The sequence below is a fragment of the Oratosquilla oratoria genome, chromosome 12, assembly GCF_046742065.1.
Source record: "Oratosquilla oratoria isolate Oo_2021 chromosome 12, ASM4674206v1, whole genome shotgun sequence".
Taxonomy (NCBI): Eukaryota; Metazoa; Arthropoda; class Malacostraca; order Stomatopoda; family Squillidae; genus Oratosquilla; species Oratosquilla oratoria.
In genome coordinates this window covers 42,323,536-42,349,091 of record NC_134788.1, presented here as the reverse complement: position 1 = coordinate 42,349,091, position 25,556 = coordinate 42,323,536, and the positions used below count along the sequence as shown (strand labels likewise).

The 25,556-nt window shown below is 46.7% G+C and overlaps 1 protein-coding gene across 17 annotated transcripts in view; it reads left to right on the top strand.

Moving 5' to 3' along the window:
* The window catches only part of LOC143031548 (ELAV-like protein 1), a 486,883-nt gene that overhangs the window by 394,247 nt on the left and 67,080 nt on the right, over nucleotides 1–25,556 (top strand). The window lies entirely within an intron of this gene.

Genomic DNA, 25,556 nt, shown 5'->3' with positions numbered 1-25,556 from the left:
GTGTGTATATATATATATATATATATATATATATATATATATATATATATATATGTATATATATATATATATGCACACACACTGAATTGTTCCCAGTGAACAGATGAACATCTTTTCAATCTCAATTCACTTTTAATTCCATGCCATCGCAGTCGAGACTGACGAAGAGCTCGAAGGATGCATATATGTGGAAATTGAAACGTCACGCCAAGGAGTCAAACACAACTCGGACGTGACAAAATGTCAGTGACTTATATGTGGAAACCTAAACGTGCTCAAGCCAAGGACTCGAACTCAGCTCGGACGTAACAAGGTGTCAGTGACTTTACCCATTGCGCTGTCTCTCTTGATAGCGCAATGGGTAAAGTCACTGAGTTCGAGTCCTTAGCTTGACCACGTTTCAGTTTCCAGTATATATGCTTCCTTCGACTGCTATGGCATGGAATTAAAAGGGAATTGCGGTTGAAAAAGTGTATAATTATACATTTTGCGTTCGGCCTGTCCGCCCTCTTGGTGATGGACGATCTCGAACAGATAACGAAGCAGTTCGAAGAAGCTCGCCAGAATAAAGACTCTAAAGAGTGCCACTGTAGTGACGTCTTTCTCTCCCGAGGGGAGGATTAAGGGGGGCGTAATCTCCCCCCTTTCCCCCCAGTCACTCTTCCACTGAATAGGACAGAAGCCCTTGAGGGGGGGAGGTTATTGTGCGTGTACAGGGTTTGGGGGGAAGTTTGAACGAACGACACTCACTCCCCTCAGGGACTCCCCCCCCCCCTCAATTCCCACGGGGAGACGAGCACGACCTTGGCTTGGGGGGAGAAGAGGGGGGGTTATTTGAGGTCGGCCGCAGTTCGATCCCCCACACACCCCGGACTGAGGGGGAGCGGGGAGAAAGGGGGGAGGCTGGGTGGATTCGTTCGTAGTGGCACACTTAATATATTTTATTTTATTATTATTATTTATTATTATTATTATTTTTTTTTTTTTTTTTTTTTTTTTTACATGAATTGCGACCTCATTGGGGTCACTATCGGGGGGGGGGGTCGCCACTTTTGCCACAAATAGGTGAATGGGTAATTATTAGAGTAACGGCTGGTAGCTGATTCTGGTTGTCGTTTAATGCAAACGTTTCTCAGGGGTTGTTACCGTGAAAGTAACTACGTCGGAGGGAATCGCCTCCCTGCCGCTTCCCCGTCTGGGGGGTGCTGCCCTGAGGGGCTGACATTCGGTGCCCAGACCGAGATAATAAAAATATCAACCGGAGACTGATCATCGACTACACTCACACGACACAGAAGCGTAGTTTCTTCCCAGAGAGATGATTGATGGGGGTCAGGGATCGTTGCCAGTCGCCACGGGGCAGCGGGTTGTAAGTCAGTGAAGTGGGGGGGGGGGTAAACCACGTTTTTGGGTCCGAAATCGAAGCAGACGAATAAGGGTCGTATTGACTAGTGGCGTTAGGGTCATATTTGCCTGCCTCCCTTATTTAGGCTATCGTTACTATTATTATTTATTTATTTATTTTGTATTATTATCATTATTATTATAACTAATTTGAGATTCGTTTTTAATTTTTATTTTTATTATTTTTTATTATCATTATTATTATTATCACTCATTTGATATTCGTTTTTATTATTTTTATTTTTATTTATTTTATTAATATTAGTAATTTTTTATTATATATTTTTAATCTATATTTATTATTATTTATTTTAGTATTATTGTTTATTATTTTTCTTGTTTTTAATTTATTATTAGCATCATTGTTATTAGTTTTTATTTATTTTTTATATATTTTTTTCATTTTATATCCATCTCCGTGCTGGGATGGGATTTGTGGAGGGAGTGGGAGGGAGGGAGGGTTTGGTGGTGGGATTTGTTTTCCAGATGGTCAGGTAAGCAGATATTCGTATGTACAACTTAGGGAATACTCTGAATACTTTGAGAATACTCTGTGAATACTTTGAGAACCAACGTGCATGATATTCTTATATACTTGTGTGTGAATATATTTATGTAAATACTCGCTTTTTTTATGCTGACGTGCAAGAATACTTTTATGGGGAATACCTTGAAATTATTTTAGGGATATTTTCATGCTGCTCCACGAAAACTTTTACCACTTGTGGGAATACTTAGAATACAGTGGGATTACTTTTACCACTTGTGGGAATACTTAGAATACCGTGGGAATACTTATGCCATTTGTGGGGGTACTTAGGATACAGTGGGAATACTTTTACCACTTGTGGGAATACTTCGAATACCGTGGGAATATTTTTACCACTTGTGGGAATACTTAGAATACCGTGGGTATACTTATGCCATTTGTGGGGTACTTAGAATACCATGGGAATAATTTTGCCATTTGTGGGAATACTTAGAATACCGTGGGAATACTTATGCCACTTGTGGGAATACTTAAAATACCGTGGGAATACTTTTACCACTTGTGGGAATACTTAGAATACCCTGGGAATATTTTTACCACTTGTGGGAATACTTAAAATACCGTGGGAATACTTTTACCACTTGTGGGAATACTTAGAATACCGTGGGAATTATTTTACCACTTGTGGGAATACTTAGAATACCGTGGGAATATTTTTACCACTTGCGGGAATACTTAGAATACCGTGGGAATACTTCTGGTACCACAGGCGACCCCAGTAGAGGGAGAATTACCCGAGTAACGAATGCGGTAACCACAAGGTAACGGAAGTAATGTCACCAGCGCTTCTGCCCTTGGGGGGGGCGTTTCACCCGTGACTCTGGTCCGTGGGGGTGTCGCTGAAGTAAAGGGACGGTGAGTGCTTTGGGAATGGAAAAGAGAAACTGAGAAAGGTTCTCTCTCTCACTTTGTCCCTCTCTTTCTCTCTCTCTTTGCCCCTCTCTTTCTCTCTCTTTGTCCCTCTCTTTCTCCCTCTGTCCTTTCTCTCTCCCTCCCTCCCTCCCTCTCCCTTTCTCTCCCTCTCTCCCCCTTTCTCTTTCTTTGTCCCTTCCCCTCTCTCTCTCTCTCTCTCTCTCTCTCTCTCTCATTCTCTCTCTCTCTCTCTCCCTCTCCAACACGAAAGACTCGCTCTTCGTTGTTGGAGGCCGGTTGTGGCGCTGATCGATGGAGGGGAAGGGAGGGAGGAGGAGGGGCGTGACGTAAGAGGGCAGGTGGGGGAAAGGGGGAAGTGGGGGGGAAGGGTGCTTATGTTGGAGAACCGATAGAGGAGCATGGAACTGCCTAGTGTAGGCCTCATGGTCTCTTGCAGTCTCCTTCATTCTTATGTAGGAGAGATGGTGGTGGGCTTGGGACCTGAGATAGTACAAGACACATGAGAATAGTAGTTGCAGTAGTCTGAGGGGGGGATAGGTAGAGTAGTTGCTGCCAGCCAAATAGTAGAAACTCGTTATTTTTTTCGATTTTATTTGATTTGTTATTATTTATTTTTTTTATTATTTTGAAGCTGTGGGGTTTGACCGGCCTCGGGTGTCTGTCTGTGGACGTGCTGGGACTCGCTGCATTGCCTCTGATCCGAGCAGCGTGGCGGGAGTGAGGGATGGCCCCTCAGCCACGAGGAGCTAAGATGGATGTGGGACGGGGTGCGCAATTGGCTGGTTACCCCTCATGTAAGGGGGAAAGGATCCTATTGGTGTGTGTGTATATTATATATATATATATATATATATATATATATATATGTGTGTGTGTATAATGTTACGAGCCTACGCCAGTAGACGCTGAGTAGCTGCACCTTTATGACGCTCTTGAGGGACTGTTGGGGCAGGTAGCAAGCAGACTGGCGGGCATCAGAGAAGTGCAGGACTCGAACCCTAAAACTGAGCGAACGCTTCCGATAAGTCTCCCCTCTCCAGGAGGCCAACGGAACCGATCCCCGGACCTGTCAGTAGAGGGAGCGTTGCCGTTGATCCGTTCAAGCTAACTTGACGGACAAGCTCCGCCCACCTCGACCCACGGGATTGGCTGACGTTGAGATGGAGGGAGAGCGGGGACCAATCAGCGCATCTGGATTGGTGGAAAGGGGCGTGGCCAAAACAGCCAAGTTGATTTGAATGAGGTCTAGCTCTCTTTTTATGCATACACACACGCGCATATATATATATATATATATATATATATATATATATATATATATATACATATATATATATATATGCAAAGTAGACCACTTGGAAAAAGAAACTAACGAAGCGCTCTACTTCGTTAGTTTCTTTTTCCAAGAGGTCTACTTTGCATAAGTGAATACACGTACCCGTGTTCTTATTAGCATATATATATATATATGTATATATATATATGTATATATATATATGTATGTTTCTTAAGACAGATTGAACATTTTTAGAAGCTCCGCCATGGGATACGAACCCTGACCCGTGCGTCGAAAATCACGAGGCCAAGACGTTAGCAACCATGCTAGTACAGTCCTTTTGAACCATCACATGTAGCATGGTCGCTAACGTCTTGACCTCGTGATTTTCGACGCACGGGTCAGGGTTCGTATCCCATGGCGGAGCTTCTAAAAATGTTCAATCTGTCTTAAGAAACATACAACTTGTCGGAAGGCGCGCCTAATACGGGATTAGATGAAATTGAGATTAGATCTTCCAATATTACGTGAAGCGTGGTCGGGGACTAGTACAGTCCTTTTGAACCATCACATGTAGCATGGTCGCTAACGTCTTGACCTCGTGATTTTCGACGCACGGGTCAGGGTTCGTATCCCATGGCGGAGCTTCTAAAAATGTTCAATCTGTCTTAAGAAACATACAACTTGTCGGAAGGCGCGCCTAATACGGGATTAGATGAAATTGAGATTAGATCTTCCAATGTTACGTGAAGCGTGGTCGGGGACTAGTACAGTCCTTTTGAACCATCACATGTAGCATGGTCGCTAACGTCTTGACCTCGTGATTTTCGACGCACGGGTCAGGGTTCGTATCCCATGGCGGAGCTTCTAAAAATATATATATATATGTATATGTGTTGGCGTAGATCCGCTTCCGGAATTCGATAATCCTTTGTTGACAAAGGCCATTGGATGTGTTGTTTTGTGCAACCATGCCATTGATGTGTTTCTATTTGTGTGTATGTGTGTGCGTGTGTGTGTGTGCGCGCGCGCGTGCTCTCATAAGAGTGCTGCTCCCTTAGGGTGGAAGGGAGTGGAGTAGGTAGGGGATGGAATGGGTGGGAGTGGTTTTTATGCTTTTGTTTTTTGGCTACCTCCCTTATAAGATGGAAAAAAAGCCTTTGGTATATGTATTATTATTATTATTTATTTATTTATTAAATGTAACGCCTGTCATCTCTGACAAGCCCTCGAAGGATAGAATCACTGGTTACGAAGAAATTTTTGTACTGGGGATCGAGCGCCCGCCCCCCGGGGTTCCACCTCGAGGTGGATGTGCGGATGTTGGGGTTTGAAGGCGGGCGGGCGGCAGGGATGGGGGGATGCCCCTCTCCGACGTCCGTAGGGGCTGTTGGAGAGAGCTTAGGACTTTAGATGGGTTAACACACACACACACACACACACACACACACACACATATATATATATATATGTATATATATATATATATATATATAATATATATGCAAAGTAGACCACTTGGAAAAAGAAACTAACGAAGCAGAGCGCTTTCGTATATTACATCTTCAGTGCAACAAGTACATAGTGATAGGAATACATAGACAATATATACATGATACAAAGGGACAAGGACAGTTTGAATAAGCGTAGCGACCAATTACCCCCTGGAGAGCGGAAGGTCATTGTCAATTATCTTACGATGGTCGGGCGACATCAGGTCACAGTCGCCAAGGAGAGCGGAAGGTCATTGTCAATTATCTTACGATGGTCGGGCGACATCAGGTCACAGTCGCCAAGGGTCACTGTTTCTACTACTTATATAAGGCAACATTAAGTCAATCCGTTGGATTATATTTTACCTGATATTATCTTACTAATTTCTTGACAAATGAAATTATCAAGTTTGTACAAGCCTTTATGTAGGTTGGTATTTTGATTACTTGTGGTATGAATCAAACTGCACTCTATTAAATTTCTTGCTATTATGTTGTTGGTATAATAGATTGCCTGGGCATTACCCCAATCAACTGGATGATTATTTAATTCAATATGCTTGAATATACCACTAGAATGATTGCCATCCCTAACATTTTTCTTGTGTTCAATTCTAATGTTTAAGGGTTTGGCAGTTTGACCTATGTAAAATTGATTACACATTTTGCAAGGAATTTTATAAATGCATCCTTTTTTTATTTCAATACTATTGTTGATAAGTTTATGTTTTACTGTACTATCATGTTTAAAAACTACCTTTACGTTAAATCTTTTTAATAATTCTGTGATACTTAACAAATTTTCTTGAAATGGTAAAATTAAAACATTATGATAATTGAAAGGTGATTTAGGCTGAGGAGTTAAAAATGATTTCCTTGCAAAATTGTAAGCAATATCAAGGAATTGCTTAGGGTATTTTAATTCTAGCCCAATGTTAAAAACATTTCTGATTTCTTCATCAATAAATTCAGGACTACAAATACGAAAAGCTCTTAAATACATTGAGGCAAATACTGTACGTTTAATATTATTTGGATGAGAATAATAATAATGAATATATGAACTTACATTGGTTGGTTTACGATATACTTTAAATTGAAGGCTATTGTCATGACGTAGGATAGTTCAATCTAAGAAAGGTAATCAATTTTACATAGGTCAAACTGCCAAACCCTTAAACATTAGAATTGAACAACACAAGAAAAATGTTAGGGATGGCAATCATTCTAGTGGTATATTCAAGCATATTGAATTAAATAATCATCCAGTTGATTGGGGTAATGCCCAGGCAATCTATTATACCAACAACATAATAGCAAGAAATTTAATAGAGTGCATTTTGATTCATACCACTAGTAATCAAAATACCAACCTACATAAAGGCTTGTACAAACTTGATAATTTCATTTGTCAAGAAATTAGTAAGATAATATCAGGTAAAATATAATCCAACGAATTGACTTAATGTTGCCTTATATAAGTAGTAGAAACAGTGACCCTTGGCGACTGTGACCTGATGTCGCCCGACCATCGTAAGATATTTGACAATGACCTTCCGCTCTCCTTGGCGACTGTGACCTGATGTCGCCCGACCATCGTAAGATAATTGACAATGACCTTCCGCTCTCCAGGGGGTAATTGGTCGCTACGCTTATTCAAACTGTCCTTGTCCCTTTGTATCATGTATATATTGTCTATGTATTCCTATCACTATGTACTTGTTGCACTGAAGATGTAATATACGAAAGCGCTCTGCTTCGTTAGTTTCTTTTTCCAAGTGGTCTACTTTGCATAAGTGAACACACGTACCCGTGTTCTTATTAGCATATATATATGCATAGTCCACTATGAAGAGGAAAAACACACTGAGTCCGAGCGCTTTCGTGATATATTCACATCAAGGAGTACAGGAAACTAGCGCTTTCGTGATATCTTCACATCAAGGAGTTCAGGAAACCGAGCGCTTTCGTGATATATTCACATTATCAAGGAGTTCAGGAAACCGAGCGCTTTCGTGATATATTCACATTATCAAGGAGTTCAGGAAACCGAGCGCTTTCGTGATATATTCACATTATCAAGGAGTACAGGAAACCAAGCGCTTTCGTTATATATTCACATTATCAAGGAGCACAGGAAACCGAGCGCTTTCGAGATGTTCACATTATCAAGGAGTACAGGAAATCGAGCGCTTTCGTGATATATTCACATTATCAAGTACAGAAAACCGAGCGCTTTCGTGATATATTCACATCAAGTACAGAAAACCGAGCGCTTTCGTGATATATTCACATTATCAAGTACAGGAAACCGAGCGCTTTCGTGATATATAAACATCAAGTACAGAAAACCGAGCGCTTTCGTGATATATTCACATTATCAAGTACAGGAAACCGAGCGCTTTCGTGATATATAAACATAATCAAGGAGTACATTTTCCTGTACTTGATTGTGAATATATCACGAAAGCGCTCGAACTCCGTGTGTTTTTCCGCTTCCTAGTGGACTCTGCGTGTTTGTGATTCACGTGTGACTTGTGTAATTTGTGCAAATATATATATATATATATATATAATATATAATATGCAAAGTAGACCACTTGGAAAAAGAAACTAACGAAGCAGAGCGCTTTCTTCAGTGCAACAACAACAACTTGTTGCACTGAAGATGTAATATACGAAAGCGCTCTGATTCCTTAGTTTCTTTATGCAAGTGGTCTACTTTGCATAAGTGAACACACGTACCCGTGTTCTTATTAGCATATATATATATATATGGCGCAGATTCTCCTTGATATGATACTGAGTTAAACACCACAACATTGTCGCAATTATTCATCTTTTTCCTAATATTTTCAATTCTCCTCACCATAGTTCCGACTCTGTGAGGGTGATCATAAACCAACTGTCCAAAGTCATCCATTTTGGTAACACAATTTGACATTTTAATAACAACAATTTGAAGTCGAAACGTCAAAATTGTGTTATTAAAACGGATAACTTTGGACAGTTGGTTTACGATCACCGTCCCAGAGTCAGAACTATAGTGAGGAGAATAGGAAAATATTAGGAAGAAGATGAATAGTTGTGATAATGATGTGTTTAACTCAGTGTGTGTGTGTGTATATATATATATATATATATATATATATATATATATATATATATATGTAACTTGTTAGCCCACTGTAGGAGAATAACAGGAGCAGATGACCCGTATATTTCGACCACTATCTGTTGTCCCGCTGAAGAGGATCACAGATAGTGGTCGAAATATAGAGATCTTCTGTTGCTCTTATTCTCCGACAGTGGGCCAATAATTCTCATATATATATACAGTATATATATATATATATATATATATATATATATATATATATATATATATATATAAAATTATGAAATTGAAAACGTTGGTTTGTTTACGTCTCGCTGTATCCTTAAGGGGCATTTAGACCGCCAAACTGTTTGACAAACCCGGTTTGTCAAACAAGTGTTTGAAGTGATGTTTGACCGTGTGAATAGGGTATTTGGTTGTCAAACACGTTCGACAAACGTGTTTGACGACCAAATACCCCATTCACACGGTCAAACATCACTTCAAGCACTTGTCTGACAAACCGGGTTTGTCAAACCGTTGGGCCGTGTAAATGGCTGTCGAAGCACAAGGGGCAAAGGTTGTAGGGAGGGAGGGGGATCGACGTGAGTCGCCTCCCGGTGTGTGTGATCAGCGTTTTTGGCCTTTTAGGGCAGAAATATGTAGACGCGATTACCGGGGGGAGGGGGAGGGGGGAAATGGATGGGGGAAGCTGGGTGAGGGGAGAGAACAGGTGCTGGTGGGGGGAAGATGGGGAGAAAAAAGGACAGGTGGCGGGAGGTGATGATGCATACGATGGAAGTGGAGGAGCAGGTGGAGGGGAGGAGGAGCAGGTGGTGGAGGTGGAGCAGGTGAAGGGGGAGAAGGAGCAGGTGGTGGAGGAGGAGCAGGTGAAGGAAGAGGAGTAGCAGGTGGTGGAGGTGGAGCAGGTGAAGGGGGAGGTGGTGGAAGGGAGGAAGAGCAGGTGGGGGTGGTGGAGGGGAGGAAGAGCAGGAGGCGGAGGAGGGGGAAAAGCAGGTGGAGGCGGTGGAGGGGAGGAAGAGCAGGTGGAGGAGGAAGAGCAGATGGAGGGGGAAAAGCAGGTGGAGGTGGTGGAGGGGAGGAAGAGCAGATGGAGGGGGAGGAGGGGAGGAAGAGCAGGAGGGGGAAAAGCAGGTGGAAAGGGTACAGAAGATAAAAGTGGATGGAGGAACGGGTGGAGGAATGAATTAAGGAAGAGTTGTGGAGAAAGTGGATGGAGGTGGAGGAGGGTGTGGATGGAAGAAGAGGAAGTGGAGGCCTGGGTAGAGGAAGAGAAAGTGGATGGAGCAAGTGGAGAAATGGATGGAGGAAGAGGAGTGGATGGAGAAAGTGGATAGAGGAAGAGGAATGGAGGAAGAATATATGAAGGAGGAGGAGGAGGAGTGGATAGAGGAAGAGGGGGAGTGGATAGAGGAAGAGGAGGAGTGGATGGAGGAATAGATAGAGGAGGAGAAGTGGATGGAGAACGCATGTGTGTGTACGTCGTGTACACATGTACGTATGTACGCATGTGTACGTCTGTGTACACATCTGTGTACGTCGTGTGTTTGTGGTAAATTCGTTCTAGAGGCTGACTTAGAGTTGGGGTGGATATTTGCGTCTGGTGGGGGGATGGGGGGACCCGTGCCAGCTGTTTTGGGAGGGGGGAGGGAACCAGGTACGGAGAAGAGGAGGAGGAGGAGGAGGAGGAGGAAGAGTGGGAGGAGGTGATGACATCACTGTAAATAAGTTCCCCCTCCCTCCCTCCCTCCCCAGCGATTCTATCCTGATTGGGGGAGTGTGGGGGGAAAGGATGGAGCATTCCTCTTGCGGGGGGGAAGGGGAGAGGGGGGAGACGAGCAACCCTCGGGGTCGTAAAATGAGGAATGCTGTGTGGTTCTGGTCCGTAGGGGTGAAAGGAGGGAAGGGAAGGGAAATGGGGATAAGGATGGGGGAGGAGGAAAGGGGGGAGGGGGGGTGCAGGTGTGTGGGTTCCTAACACAAAATATGTCGATAAACCCGTGACATATGTACGTGTGTGTGTGTACATGTACGTATATGTGCGTGTCAACATGTACGTTTGTGTGTGTGTGTGTGTGTATCGCGGGTTCCTTACACAAAATATGACAAATCCGTGACATGTGTACGTGTGTGTGTATATGTACGTATGTGTGCGTGTGTACATTGTGTGTGTGTGTACATGTACGTATGTGTGCGTGTGTACATTGTGTGTGTGTGTACATGTATGTGTGCGTGTGTACATTGTGTGTACATATGTGTGTGTGTGTACATGTACGTATGTGTGCGTGTGTACATTGTGTGTACATGTACGTATGTGTGCGTGTGTACATTGTGTGTACATGTACGTATGTGTGCCTGTGTACATTGTGTGTGTACATGTACGTATGTGTGCCTGTGTACATTGTGTGTGCATGTACGTATGTATGCGTGTGTACATTGTGTGTGTACATGTACGTATGTGTGCGTGTGTACATTGTGTGTGTGTACCACGTTTTTCCTGTCATCTTCATTCCCCCCCACCAGAATAAAGACTTTCAAACTTCGTCTCGTCACAATCGACGGGGGGGATATGTTACCCCCTCCCCCCCATTGTGTACATAAGAAGATCCAGTAGTGGGGAGTTGGGGGATATTTGGGGGGGTTAAGGACCCCCCCCCCCTTTGTCGTGTATCTACAGAATGTTTTGGTAATGCTCGGGGGGCTCCGTCTATTGTCATTAGAGCGGTAAGATGTTCGAGCTCTCATCCGGGAGGGTAATAGTTATCGATCACTAGTCCATCACGTGATCCAGGACCTTGGTGTATCTTGCACCCATGCGTGTATGCACTCATACATACGTACATGCATACACACGCATATACATGCACACACGTACATACATACACACACACACGTACATGCAAACACACATACGTATATGGATAAACACACATACGTACATGCATGCACACATACATGCATACACGTACATACATGCATACACACGCACATACATGCATACACACGCACATGCATACACATGTACATACATGCATACACAAGTATATATAGACACATACACATTCCAACCTCTCCCCGTCTATTCCCTTTTAAGCTCCCCAGTTTGTCCTAATTCCCCCCAAAACCCTGCCCCCCTTCCCACTTCGCTGAACTAACCCCCCCCCCGTAGAGATCAAGTTACTTACCTTTCCCCCCCCATTTCCCCCCCAAACTCGCACTCCTTTGAGGGGGGAATGAAAAGATAGAACACCTGCAGGTGTCCCGTCTTATTCCCCCCTGACACGCGCGCACGCACACACACACACACACACACACACACACACACACACACACACACACACACACGTCTTCCCCCTCTCTTCTCCTCTTCTCTTCTTCTCTTTTCTTCACTTCCTCTCCCCTCTTTTCTCCTATCCCCTCTCCTCCTCTCCCCTCCTCTCCCCTCTTCTCCCCTCCTCTCTCCTCTCCTCTCTTCTCTCCTATCCTCTCATCTCTCCCATCCCCTCTTCTCTTCACCTATCCCCTCTTTTCCTCTCCCCTCTTCTCCCCTCCACTCCTCTTCTCTCCTATCCCCTCTTCTCTCCTATCCCCTCTTCTCTCCTATCCCCTCTTCTCTCCTATCCCCTCATCTCGATCCTCTCTTCCCTCCACTCCTCTCCTCTCTTCTCCTATCCTCTCTTCTCCCCTCTTCTCCACTCCCCTCCACTCCTCTCTTCTCCCCTCTTCTCCACTCCCCTCCACTCCTCTCTTCTCCCCTCTTCTCCACTCCCCTCCACTCCTCTCTTCTCCCCTCTTCTCTTCGCCCATCTTTTCCCCTTCATTCCTCTCCCCTCTTCTTCCCTCCACTCTTCTCCCCTCCACTCCTCTCCTCTCTTATCGCCTCTTCTCCTCTCCTGTCCCCTCTTCTCTTCACCTATCCCCTCTTTTCCCCTCCTCTCCTCTCCCCTCTTCTCCTCTCCTATCCCCTGTACTCTTCACCTATCCCCTCTTTTCCTCTCCATTCCTCTCCCCTCTTCTCTCCACCCGTCCTCTCCTATACTCTCCCCCTCCCTTCCCCCCGTTCCCCCCTTCCCCCCAGACCCTCGAAACTTGATACGGGAGAGTGACCGAGATGCCCGCCGACCCACCAGCGCTTCTCTCCCGGGGAGGGACAGTAGCTGCGTGACTGTTGGCCGTAGGGGTGTCGCTGAGTCCCATTGAAGTCATTGGCGGCATGAGACGTATGGGAAAATAAATGTGGGTGATTTTGGGGGGGGATAAGACCCCTTTCAGATGGGGTACGGTTGGGGGGGGGGCGCCCCAACGGACCCGATTTTCTAATAATCGAGCTTGGAAATTATTATTTTATAATTTGTGAATAATATATATATATATATATATATATATATATATATATATATATACATATATATATATATATATAAGCACACACACAACATTGAATGGGTCCCAGTAAATAGATATACATTTTTATCAATCACAATTAACTTTAATACTAAGCCATCAACATCAAGAACCTCGAGGAGGCATATATGCAGAAATTTAAACTTGGTACGGCCAAGGACTCGAACCTCTGCTAGTACGTGACAAGTGATAGTAACTTAACCGATTGCGCCATCAAGAGAGATATTGTGGTTGATAAATGTGTATATATAATATAATATAATATATATAAACATGTAATGTAGCACATTGGTAAGACTTGTCTCCAACTATTAGAAATGATTTTAGAAATAATTATATCCGTATATTTCGACCCCTTTCCTCTACTGAAGAGAACCACAAAGTGGTCGAAATATACGGATATATTTTTTCCGATAGTGTAAGACAAGTCGTGTGTGTGTATCTACAGTATATTATATATATTATGCAAAATAACCACAGGAGAAGAGAAACTTTTATACAGTGAGCACTTTCGTATATTACATCTTCAGACAGTCTGAGGATTTAATATACGAAAGTGCTCACTGTATACAAGTTTCTCTTCTGTGTTTTTTGCATTTTCGTATCACGGTGATGTGATTGCTTGCATATATAATATATATATATATATATATATATATATAATGTATATATATATATTTATATATATATATATAATATGACACTGGTGTATGGCATCGAGTTAAGTTTGTGTCTATCAAGTGCGTCTGCGTCACACATTATAGACAACTGAAGTGACCATTTGGTCTATACAAACCCGGTCTGTGTAGTGCTTCGTAGACCCTGCTCCCAGGCTCACATCTGGCCCTTTGGTCCATGAGAGACGCGAGGAGGGGTAGTAGGAGATAGAGAGGGAGGACGGGAAGAAGTCTGCGTGACTCGGCTCCGTAGGGGTTCGTGGAAGTCCCCCTGCGGTTTGGACCGCGAATGCTCTTGCGCCAGTCGAGACCAGGGGGGAGAAAGAGAGAAAAAAGAGCAAAAGAAATTGGCATCTCTCTTTCTCTCTTCCTCTCCCCCTCTCTCTCTCCCTCTACCCCTCCTTCTCTCTATCTATCTCTTCCTCTTCTTTCGCTTCGACCTGCACTCATTGTCCCTTGTCCTCTCTCTCGCTCTCTTTTCCTCTTCCTTCTCACCTTCCCCTCTCTTCGACCTGCTCTCTCTCTCTCTCTCCTTTTCCTCTTCCTTCTCACCTTCCTCTCTCTTCGACCTGCACACACACTTACTCTCTCTCTCTCTCTCTCTCTTCCTTCTCACCTTCCTCTCTCTTCGACCTGCACTCCCTTGCCCCCCCCTCTCTCTCTCTCTCACTCCTTTTCAGTTTCCTCTTCTCTTGATTTCCTGTCCACTCTCTTGTCCTCTCCCCTCTCCCTCATTCGAGGGGGGGGGGCGTGTTTGATGATGCGGTCTGAGAGTGGAGATGGAAATGGAATGTTTAAGGAACGAGTGTGGGCGCCTCCAAAAAGAAGAAATTGACAAGGTCACTGCAAGGAAATTGAAAGGCTGTGGGCGTGGGCGTGGGCGGGGTGTTGGTCTCGAGACGCGTAGAGGTGGAGGGGAAGATTCGGACGGGCGACCGAGAGAGGTTTGTTTACTTAAAGGTATATATGTGTGTGTGTGCGCGCGAGTGTTTTTGTGTGTGTTTTTTTTTTCAAATACCTGATGGAATATATGCGGGATGTGGGGTGGTTACATCTCCGTGTATTTTTGTGATTGTATATGTAATATGGGTCTCCTGTATTTTCACCGCTCATTTGTGTATGTATACCTTAATGTATGTTTATATAATTTTATTATTATTATTATTTATTTTTTTTTTTTTTTATTTTTTTTTTTTTTTTTTTTTTATTTTTTTTTTACATTTTCACTGGATATAGAATTGTATGGCAATGTGTGTGTGTGTATTTTTGGTGTAACGTACATACAGAGTTGTGTAAGGATATTTGTATGTAAGCAACATTCAATTTCATGTTGATTATGTTATGCATCTCCACTTGGTCCTTTATCTTTGTTTACCTCCTCCTCCTCCTCTTCCTCTTCCTTCTCCTCCTCTTCCCTCCTCTTCTCCTCACCTCTCCGCATCTGCCCTTCCTCCTCATTCTCCTCCTTCAACTTCACCACTACATCGTTCCTCCATCACTCCCTATTTTTGTTCTTCTTAGTCTTCCCCTCTCCCTCATTCCCTCCCTCATTCCCCTCTTTTTCTCTCCTCCACTCCTTCCCTTCTTTCCCCCTTTTTCCCCTCCTTCCCTTCCCTCTTTTCCCCTTTTCCCCTCCCCTTCCTTCCCCCTTTTTCCCCTCCCCTTTCCTACTTTCCCCCTTTCCCCCCTCCCTTCTTCCTTTCCCCCTTTTTCCCCTCCCCTTCCACCTTCCCCCTTTTTCCCCTCCCCTTCCACCTTCCCCCTTTTTCCCCTCCCCTTCCACCTTCCCCCTTTTTCCCCTCCCCTTCCACCTTTTCCCCCTCCTTCCCTTCCCCCTTCTCCAATCTTCTTCCTGCTTCCCCCCTCCCCCACTCTTGCCTCCCCCCACCAGTCGTTCTTCGACGCCAACGCTTTGGCTCTTCCCCCCTCTTCCCTCATCCCCCCAGTCTTCCCCCCCTGTCTTCCCTCCCGCGCGCTAAATCCATATGTTAGCTCGTTTTTGTCGTCGACGTTCAAGCCGACGGCTGCTGTGCTCTTAATAGTTTGTGGCAACCGCGAGATACCGGGCAGGCAGGCACCGGTAGGTAGGTACCGGGATGTGGGGAGAGGGAGCATTTGGGGGGGAACACCGGTAGGTACTGGGGTGGGGGAGACTTAAGGGGGGCGCCGGTAGGTACTGGGGGTCATTTGGGGGAATACCGGTAGGTACTGGGGGCCATACGGGGGAATACCGGTAGGTACTGGGGGTCATACCGGTAGGTACTGGGGACCATTTGGGGGGATACCGGTAGGTACTGGGGACCATTTGGGGGGATACCGGTAGGTACTGGGGTGGGGGGAGACTTAAGGGGGGTGCCGGTAGGTACTGGGGGCCATTTGGGGGAAATACCGGTAGGTACCGGGGGGAGTTTGGGTGAGTGCCGGCAGGTACTGGGGGCATTTGGGGGAATACTGGTAGGTACTGGGGGGCATTTTGGGGTGAATACCGGTAGGTACCGGGGGGAGTTGGGGTGAGTGCCGGTAGGTACTGGGGGTATTTGGGGGAATACTGGTAGGTACTGGGGGTATTTGGGGGAATACTGGTAGGTACTGGGGGGCATTTGGGGGTGAATACCGATAGGTACCGGAGGGGGAGTTAGGGTGAGTGCCGGTAGGTACTGGGGGGCACTTAAGGGGGGATACCGGAGAAGTATCTGAGGGGGGACAAATACTGGGGAGGGATTTGGGTGTGGGGGGAAAAGGTACGGGTAGGTACCAGCGGGGAGTAGGGAATACCGGTTGGTACCGGGGAGAGACTTGGGGGGGTACAGGGGGAGATTATGGCGCCGGAGTGAAGTAGGGGGGACGCCCTGTCCAGTGGGGACACTTGAAATTAAACGCAAGGGGCAACGTTCCTTGTCCCCCCCAGAGAGATGTACAGGTGGGATCGTTGCCGGTCGCAGTGGGGTAGCGGGTTTGGCGTCGAATCGTTGCCGTGTGAAGGGCCTCCTGACGGTGTCGTGGAGACCTCTCCGCCAATCAGGGAACAGGGATGGCCAGAAAGGGGGCGGAGCCTCTCGGGAGGAGGCGGAGCTTCGGCGCAAAGGTGAGATTCTTGACGTCACGGTGTCCTGGTCGGTCCCGAGTTTGATCCCCGCCACCACGACCACCAAAGGCGCGTGGCGGCGTTTAGCCAGAATAAAATGTATCAAGTTGTGTCGACACGGCCCTTTGACGTCATCGAGATTCCCCCATTCCCCTCTCTCTCCCCTCCCGTCTCTCCCCTCTCCCCACTCCCCTGTCTCTCCCCTCTCCCCACTCCCCTGTCTCTCTCCTCTCTCCCCTCTCCCCTTTCTCCCCTCTCCCCTATCTCTCCACTCCCCTCTCTCTCCCCTCCCCTCTCTCTCCCCTTCACTCTCTCTCCCACTCCCCTCTCCCCTCCCCTCTCTCTCCCCTGTCTCCCACTCCCCTCTCTCTTCCCTCCCCTGTCTCTCCCCTCTCTCCCCTCCCCTCTCCCACTCCCCTCTCTCCCCTCCCCTCTCTCTCCCCTCATCTCTCCACTCCCCTCTCTCCCCCTCCCCTCTCCCACTCCCCCTCTCTCCCCTGTCTCTCTCCCCTCCCCTCTCCCACTCCCCTCCCCTGTCTCTCCTCTCCCCTCCCCTCTCCCCTCTCCCTTTCCCTCTCTTCTTTCCTCTCTCCTTCCTACTCTTCCCCTCCCTCTTTCCTTCTTTCTCACTTTTGTTCTTCCCTCTGTTTACCTCTCCCCTCTTTTCCTCTCTCCTTCCAACTCTTTTCCCCACCTCTTTCCCACTCTCTTCTTCCCACTTTCTCTTCGTCTTTTCCTCTCTACTTCCCTCTTTTCCACTCTCTATATACCCTCCCCTCTCTCTCTCCCCTCCTTCCCACTCTATATATATCCTCCTCTCTCCTCGTGTTCCCTCTTTCTCCCTCCCTATCTCTTTATTCTCCTTCCCTCTCCTTTCCCCCTCCTCTCTCTCTCTCTCTCTCTCTCTCTCTCTCTCTCTCAGTGGAAATTTTTTTGTACATCGAAGATCCAAACGAGGAATTTGTTGAACATTTCACTCAATAATTTATTGATTTTCAAAGTTGCGTCATCGTTATATCAATGCACATGCAATCGTATGTACGTGTGTATGCACACACACACACACACACTCGGTGGCGCGGTTGGTAGAGTTCTAGACTGCCAGTACGGTGGTGCCGGTGGTACCTGGTTCGAATCCTGCCCAGGGCTGAAATTATTTCAGTATCGCTGCGCTTTAAGTCGTTACTCCGACTCTCGTGGGCGGGGAGTTGTGTGTGTGCGTGTAAGGTCATAGCATTACCACCCCATAGATCGGTCCAACGAGCTCTGAGCTCTCTTCCGTGAGTGAAATAGCTGTCGATCACGAGTCCAACACGTGATCCAAAGACCAAGGTGAATCTCACACACACACACACACACACACACACACACACACACACACACACACACACAGTTTCGATGAATGTTGTGATGATGAATTGGTGTGGAATGAAAAAATAAAATAAAAATAAAATGGAGTAGTTCACGACGCCACTATTCGAATCAAAGACTCAGAGGGCACCAAGCGGTCGGGTGGTGGGGGGGGGGAGAGGCGTATGGGGAGAAGGGGGGGAAAGCAGGTGATGGGGGAGCTAGATGAGGTGGGGAAGCTTAAGCTGTCATGAGGAGGGAAGCTGGGAGGAGGGGAGGAAGAGCAGGTGACGGGGAGGGAGAAGTTGGGGGGGAACTTGGGTTGGTGGGGGGAGGGCCAATGACGTCTTTCTATCTTCTGCTTCGTTTCCTTTTTCTTCTTCTTCGTTTCCTTTTTCTTCTTCTTCTTCTTCTTCGTCTCCTCCTCCTCCTCCTCCTCAACCACTACCACCTCCTCCTCGACCACCTCCTTCTTCTTCTCCTTATTCGTCTTCGTTACTTCATCTTCGTCTCCTTTTTCTTCTTCGCCTTCTTCTTCTTCGTCTACTCCTCCTCCTCCTCCTCCTTATTCGTCTTTGTCTTCTTCGTCTCCTCCTTCTTCTTAGTCTCCTCCTTTTTCTTCGTCTCCTCCTTCTTCGTCTCCTCCTCCTTCTTCATCGTCTCCTCCTCCTTCTCCTCCTCCTCCTCCTTCTTCGTCTCCTCCTCCTCCTCCTTCTTCTCCTCCTCCTTCTTCGTCTCCTCCTCCTCCTCCTTCTTCGTCTCCTTCTTCTTCTTCGTCTCCTCCTCCTCCTCCTCATTCTTCGTCTCCTCCTCCTCCTCCTCCTCCTTCTTCTTTGTCTCCTTCTTCGTCTCCTCCTCCTTCTTCATCGTCTCCTCCTTCGTCTCCTCCTCCTTCTTCTCCTCCTCCTTCTTTATCTTCGTCTCCTCCTCCTCCTTCTTCGTCTCCTCCTCCTTCTTCTTCGTCTCCTCCTCCTCCTTCGTCTCCTCTTTCTTCTCCTCCTTCTTCGTCTCCTCCTCCTCCTTCTTCGTCTCCTCCTTCTTCTCCTCCTCCTCCTCCTTCTTCTCCTCCTCCTTCTTCTTCGTCTCCTCCTCCTCCTCCTTCTTCTCCTCCTCCTTCGTCTCCTCCTCCTGCTCCTTCTTCGTCTCCTCCTTCTTCGTCTCCTCTTCGTCTCCTTCTTCTTCTCCTCCTCCTCCTTCTTCTTCGTCTCCTCCTTCTCCTTCTCCTCCTCCTCCTCCTCCTTCTTCTTCGTCTCCTTCTTCTTGTTCGTCTCCTTCTTCGTCTCCTCCTTATCCTTCTTCTTCTCCTCCTCCGTCGTCTTCATCATCGCGAACGTATTTTTTCTTCTTCATTTATCATTATTAATAGATATTAGTGTTGGCAGGTTTGCGAGAAATTTCCCCCCTTACCTACCCCCTCCCTCGCTTCCCTCTCTTCCCTTCTCTTCCCTTCTCTTCTCCCCTCTTCCTCTTCCTCTCCCTCCTATCTCACTCGCTCTCTCTCTCTCTTTCCCTCTCCGCCTCTTCTTCTCTCTTTCCTTCTCCCTCCTCTCTCTCTCTTTTCCTCCTCTCTTTCCTTCTCCCTCCTCTCTTTCTCTCTTTCCCTCCCTCCTTTTTTTCCCTCTCCTTCCTCTCTCTCTCTCTCTCTCTCTCTTTATTCTTTTTTTTTTTTATGCACAGCGCGGGTGGGGGGGGGGATCCTGTGGTAGACGTACCCGCCGTCCAGAAAGGGTGGACTCTCTCACCACCAGGTCCCCCCGATGAGGACCAGATCTGTAGAGACCAAAAGGGCGCGGGTGGGGGGGAGTGAGGAAGGTGGCCGCCCGTGGGGTGTTTGGGGGGGAAGGTGCCCCCCCGTGGGGTGTTGGGGGGGAAAGATGCAACGCCGCTTTGGTTGTTGGGTGCCAAGTTTTGGTTCAATAGGAGAGCGTGCCAGTGGGGGGGAAGGGGGGAGGGTTTGGGGGGAAGGGGGTGGCTTGAGCATATGGGGAATTTGGTTTAGTATGAACATAGGTAACTCAAAGTGTCTGGCATGTGGGTATAAGTGACTGAGTGCGCTGTGGTAACGTGTGTGTGTGCATTATATGTAACTATGTTGCTGAAGCCTTATCCCCCCCCCACACACACACTACCACCATCACGAGTGTGAGTTCCATCCCTGTGGGTATGAGGATAGCTGGTGAGGCATTGACATACGTACACACACACACACACACACACACACACACATATATATATATATATATATATATATATAATATGCACGAGAAATCACTTGAACTCGTGAATCTAAATACGAGGAAAAACTACCAAGGAAAATAATAAAAATGACCGAGCGCTTTCGTCTATTTAGACATCTTCATGTACCCTGATGATGTCTAGACGAAAGCGCTCGGTCATGATTGTATTATTTTCCCTGGTGGTTTTTCTGCATATATATATATATATATATATATATATATATATATATATATATGCACTACCCCACACTAACATTCCTTAGACAACAAACATCTCTTCTCGAGGTGATTTATGGCCGTTGCCGGTTACTCAGGGGTCGTGAGTTACCTACAAGGGAGACCAGGGGCAACGGACACACACACACACAGACACACACACGCACACACACACGGGCTATGGGGTGTGAAGTCTGAGCTCTCATCCGGAAGGGTAATAAATGTCGATCAAGAGTCCAACACGTGATACAATACCATGGTGAAACTTATACACGTACACACACACACACACACACACACACACACACACACACAATTCCTTCATATTTGTGTGAGGCATGTATCTAACATATATATAATGAAACGTTAAGGCTAGAATATGGATTTTTATTCGGAGCCAAACGTTTAGACCTCATGGGTCTTCTTCAAAGACCATTGAAGAAGGCCCGTGAGGTCGAAACGGTTGGTGCTGATCAAAAGCCCATACTAAGGTTACATTTGTTTTCTTGTTTGTCGATCTTTACATGATATAAATATATGTATGTATATATATACTGTGTGTATATATATAAGTATTGACATTGACAGGATTCTGACAGTTGATAATAATTTTATTTGTATTTTCAAGGTTGAAAATACAAATAAGATAATCAACTGTCAGAATGCTGTCGATTTCAATACTACTTGTATAGAAGATAATTTGCTTCCATTTATTATATATATATATATATATATATATATATAATTGTGTGTGTGTAATATAATTTTTTGCGCAGATTCTCACTAACAATGAGTTCAAACAAAATCATTTTGACTTTATTATTATTATTATTTTTTTTTTACTTAAAATTTCAATTTTTCTAACAGTGAGGTCAACTGTTTTAAAAAAAATCGAAAAAAAAAATCTCTGCAAGAAAATTAATCGTTGCCAAAGTGCCGTTGTGTTTAACTCTGTGTATATGTATGTATATATGTGTTGCTGCGGTCCTGAGGGGCGATTTAGAGAGCGTTTGTGGCGTTGGAGCGTCCGTGCCAAGGCTGCAGCTGGCGGCAGCAGCTTTTTAGCAGCAGCTGGTTTGGACAGCTGCCCAAGAAGACGACGGGGGGGGGGAAGGTTGGTGGGGGGGATGTCTAGTTATTGGTGATCATTAACACCAAGACGGGATGGGGGGAACGGGGGGGGGGTTTCAGGTCTGGTCACCAGCGATTCAGTCCTGTGACTAGATTGGGGGGGGAGAGCCCTAAGGAGATTTAAATTTATGCTGCGGGCCTCTGGTCCGTAGAGGCGACTTTTGCAAGATTTAGAGAAAAATAGATTAAAATTCATAGATAGAGTTAGTGTGGTCTAGTGATTGGGATTAGTATGTGAAACGAGTATATTATGTTATTAGGTTGTAATTGGTTGTAGATTGGGGATCGTAATATGAATGTGATTAGGTGATTGGGTATCACGAGATCTTTATGGGATCGTAATATGATTGGGTGATTGGGTAAGAGATCGTGATTGGGGTGGGTATCTACAGAAAACGCTTTGTGAAGTAAATTCTTCATGGGCACCCCTGTGGATCAGAGGCGCGCATATAGAAGCGCCGGTGAATGATTGGCGACCAGGTGCGGTACATTGTGATTGGGCGGTGATTTCTCCCAATCATTCCTAATGATTGTGATTGGAGAGAGCGTTTTGGCCTCGCTCCCTAATCACGCCCAGTCGTTGATGAGGTGTGAGGTATCCCCTAATCACACCCAATCACTGATGAGGTGTCCCCTAATCACACCCAATCACTGATGAGGTGTCCCCTAATCACACCCAACCACAGATGAGGTGTCCCCTAATCACACCCAATCACTGATGAGGTGTTCCCTAATCACACCCAATCACTGATGAGGCGTCCCCTAATCACACCCAATCACTGATGAGGTGTTCCCTAATCACACCCAATCACTGTGGTGTTCCCTAATCACACACAATCACTGATGTGTTCTCTAATCACATCCAATCACTGATGAGGCGTTCCCTAATCACATCCAATCACTGATGAGGCGTTCCCTAATCACACCCAATCACTGATGAGGCGTTCCCTAATCACACCCAATCACTGATGAGGCGTTCCCTAATCACACCCAACCACTGAATAGGTGTTCCCTAATCACACCCAATCACTGATGAGGCGTTCCCTAATCACACCCAATCACTGATGAGGTGTTCCCTAATCACACCCAACCACTGAATAGGTGTTCCCTAATCACACCCAACCACTGAATAGGTGTTCCCCTAATCACACCCAATCACAGATGAGGTGTCCCCCTAATCACACCCAATCACTGAGGTGTGAGGTGATTGGGGAGGGAGTTCTGGCCTCCGTCTCGCTCCCTAATCACACCTAATCACTGATGAGGTGTAAAGTGATTGGGGCAAGCGTTCCTGGCGACGATTCGGAGCGAGGTGTGAGGTGATTGGGCGTGATGAGTTTGACGCCAGAACAGATTGGACGACGCTTTGCAGCCGCAACAGGAATTCGTTTCTTCTTTGCATTCTTCCTCCCCCCCCTCCCCCTCTCCTCCCCCCACTCCCCCCCACACACTTCCCCTCCTCCTCCCTCCACTCTCCTTGTTTCCTGTCTCTGTTTTGTTCTCTTCCTCCTCTCTTCCTCCTTTCTCTTCTTCCTCTTCGCCCCTCTTCCCCCCTCCCCCTCTCCTCCACACACTCCCCCTCCCCCTCCCCAACTCTCCTTGTTTCCTGTCTCTGTTTTGTTCTCTTCCTCCTCTCTTCCTCCTTTCTCTTCTTCCTCTTCCCCCCTCTCCCCCACATTCTCTTCCCCCCTCTCCCCCACATTCTCTTTCCCCCTCTCCTTGTTTCCTGTTTGTTTTGTTCCCTTCCTCCTCTTGTATCTTCCTCTCTTCTTCTTCTTCCTCTTCCCCACTCTCTTCCTCTCTTCCTCCCCACTCTCCTCCATCTTCCCTCCCCTTCATCCCCTTCTTCCTCTCTCTCCTCTTCATCTCCTCTTCTTCCTCTCCTCTTCGTTGTCACTTCTCTTCCTGTCTCCTTCCTTTCCCTTCTTCCTCTCTTTTTCTTCCTTCAGTACCTTCTCCCTCTCTCCCTCCCTCCCTCCCTCCCTCCCTCACCCCCCACACGTCGTGGTTGTTTGCTGCTAAAGTGAATCGAGCTTACACGAACATGATCATTTCCTCTTCCTCCTCTTCTCTTCACTTCCTCCCTCCTCCACCCCATCCTCCTCTTCCCTTCTCCACGCCATCCTCCCTTCTCTACCTCCTCTTCCTCTCTCCTCTTCCCTTCTCTTCCTCCCTCTTCTTCCTCTCCTCTTTAACACCACCTAATCACAATCTTTATTCTCTCCTCATATTTCTCTCTATCTCCCCCTCTCTCCAACTCTCTTTCTCTCCGACCACATGACGTCAGAGCACGTGTCTGGGCAGACCATCTCTTCGTTGTGTGAATAACTACCCGGTTGTTCCCCCTCACCCCTTACGGACCAGAGTCGCATATCTTTGTGATACACAAGTTTGGGGTGGGGGGGAAGAAGGCAGGTTGGGGGGAGGGGAGAAAGGGAAGGTTAGGGACTTGGGGGGGAGAGGAAAGATGAGGTGTATACATAATTAATCTCCCCGACGCTGGGGGCTGGCGGGGGCTGGGCCTACAGCCACCACGAAGTCACCTTCAATTGGGTGACACCCTGATTGGGGGGGGGGAATGGGGAGAGAGCGATATTTGGTCCCGCCACGTCCCACTCTCCCCCTCCGCCTCCCCCTCCATCCCCCCTCCACCTCCTACTCTGTGATGAATAGAATCGTGTGACGACAACAGGGGGATCACTGTATTGAATGGCGGTAATTGGTTATAATGAACACAGGTGGCGTGATCGCATCATTTGCGCTCTCTCTCTCTCTCTCTCTCTCTCAGACACACACACACACTTTCTTCCTCTCTCTCACACACACACAGACACACACACACACACACACACACATTTTTCCTCTCTCTCTCACACACACACACACACACACACACACACACACACACATTTTTCCTCTCTCTCTCTCTCTCTCTCTCTCTCTCTCTCTCTCTCTCTACACATTGAGAATGCCTCGGAACAAGGAAAATTCCAATATTGGAAATAATATTTTCCCAATATTAGAGCGATATGAAGATTCGACTTCGAATAGGGAGAGAAATGACCCTGGTGGGGGGAGGGGGGCTTATAATGACCCGTTTATCCTCCCCTCCCCCCATCCCACTCCTCGTTAAGAGACCGTCGTTTTGGTCAATTTTGTTTTTGTCTGATTTGGTGGCGAATTAATGTGGCAAGACGGGATCGGGGGGGATGGGGGGAAAGGGGGAGGGGAGGTTGGGAGGGAGTGGGTGGGTACAAGAGAGGGGGAGATGAGAGGGGAAGGGAAGAGGAAGAAAATGGGGGAAGAATGAGTATTTTTATTGTTGGGGGATTGGGGGGGAGGTGAGAGGAGAAGGAAGAGGAAGAAAATGGGGAGAGGAGGAGGAATTTGAAGAAAATGTTAAAATGTTGGAGTGGGAATGAGAGGGGAGAGGATAGGAAAGGGGGAGGAGGAGGGGGGGCGTTGGTGTAGGGGGAAGAGGGGGGATGGGGAGAAGTGTGAAGGGACGTAGTGGGGGGATGTGGGGAGGATTGATGATGGAGGGGAAAGAGAGACGATGAGGAGGAAGAGGAGAGAGGTAATGGAGGAGGAGGAGGAAGAGAGGAAGATGCATCGAGAGGGAAGAGAGAGAGGAAATGGAAGTGAAGAAGAGAGAATTTAGAGAGAGAGGGAGTGAACGAGGAAGAGAGGGGAGGGGGGGAGGAGAAGACGTGGGGGGGGAAGTGAGTGACAGGTGGGGGGA